Below are 1715 nucleotides of genomic sequence, written 5' to 3'. Positions count from 1 at the left end.
TTCGAGTTAAAAATTCGGATTTTGGTGCGTCGACCACGGCGTCGGCTGATCTGGTTGTTTTTCCATACATTTCTTAAACTCACAAAAGCAGCCCTCGTCTTCTTGATCCCTGCACCTATGTCGATCTTGGCCATTTGGCTACCAAGATATTGGATGCTTTCAACATTCTCCACTGATTGCCCAGCTATCGTAAAACTGGAAGGGGTGACCGTGTTTACATCCAACGATTTGGTCTTGTTGACGTTGATGATAAGACCTGCCGCTGAGAAGCGATTGGCAAGATCATCGAGCTTGCTCTGCATATCAGAGCGCCGTTGAGCTAGGAAAGCAACATCATCAGCCAATTCGAAGTAAATTGGTGCTCCATGGTAATGGGCTGCCCCAGCAATTGGTTCACGGTCAATCGCACCTACCAGGATCTCGTCGATTACGATGAGGAACAGTAGCGGTGATAGTATACATTAGCGTGGGTCATCGGAACCGTTTTCTCAGATCAAAGCTTTTTTGGTTCCGTTTTGGGTCCTGAGTATCTGCGCAAAATTTGAGCACGATCGGTTGCGTCTACACTTTGCGCATTGCAATTGAAATTTGTAAGGGATTTTGTATGGGAAAACATACTTTTTTGCATTTTTGTCATAAGTTGAAAAAGTTTTTCTGAAACTTTTTAACCAATACTGTAAAATGATAGCCTAGGATGTTCTGAAAAACTTTGTTGAAGACCGCAAAGCGATCCGATGCTTGTGAAAATAGTTATAACCAACGAACCACATGCATGTGTTTATGTTTCAACACGTAAAGGAATAACAATAGCAACAAAATCATGCTGTTTCGCCAAGCAATGCCAACGCTATAACTTTTTTCATAAGCATCAGATCACTTCGTGGTCTTCGACAAAGTTTTCCAGGACATCCTAGGCTATGTTTTCCTTTTATCGGTTACATGGTTTCAGAAAAATTTGAGCTTGTTTTGAGAGAAATGCAAAAAAGTGTGTTTTCCCATGTAAAACTCCATACAAACTTCAAACGCGATGCGCAAAACGTAGACATACCCAATCCTGCCCAAATTTTGCACACTTATTTGGATCCTGAAATGGCATCAAAAAAGCTTTGATCTGATGGGATACCATTGAATTTTTCATTTTTCCATATAAACGATGACCCACTCTAGTATACATCCTATACATCCTCAGTTAAGGATCTCTTTGCTGAGGACTTTGAGAACGATACACAGTAACATGATGCCCCGCCAATTTTTGAGTACCATTATTAAGACGCCTTGCATCCAGTCGGCCGGAAATGTCGCGGTTTCACATTTGTTGCAGAATAATTGATGTAATAGTTGTGCGGATACTACGGGGTCAGCTTTGAGCATCTCAGCTGATATGCGATCGACCCCTGGGGCCCTGTTCGATTTCATGCTACGGATAGCTATTTCTATCTCCTGCACTGATGAAGCTTCGGTGTTGACAAGGTAATGCATCGAACCCTTGGCGGATCATGATGATCTATATGATGTTACACCCTTGGTTACACCGTATAAGTAATGTAAAAGCAATTGATTAATTACGCTAGTAGATTCAGGCCTTTACTTGCGGAAGTTCTGGATGATCTAGAACACGTTAACAGAACCATGCACCAAGGACCTGTAGAAAGTTTCACCGTATCAGTTATGCAACAACATTTCATTATACTTGTTGACTTTAAGGCTATTACTTG

This window comes from Aedes albopictus, chromosome 3, assembly GCF_035046485.1.
Source record: "Aedes albopictus strain Foshan chromosome 3, AalbF5, whole genome shotgun sequence".
Lineage (NCBI taxonomy): Eukaryota > Metazoa > Arthropoda > Insecta > Diptera > Culicidae > Aedes > Aedes albopictus.
The sequence above is the reverse complement of the archived record's forward strand: the minus strand, read 5'-3'. Positions refer to the sequence as shown.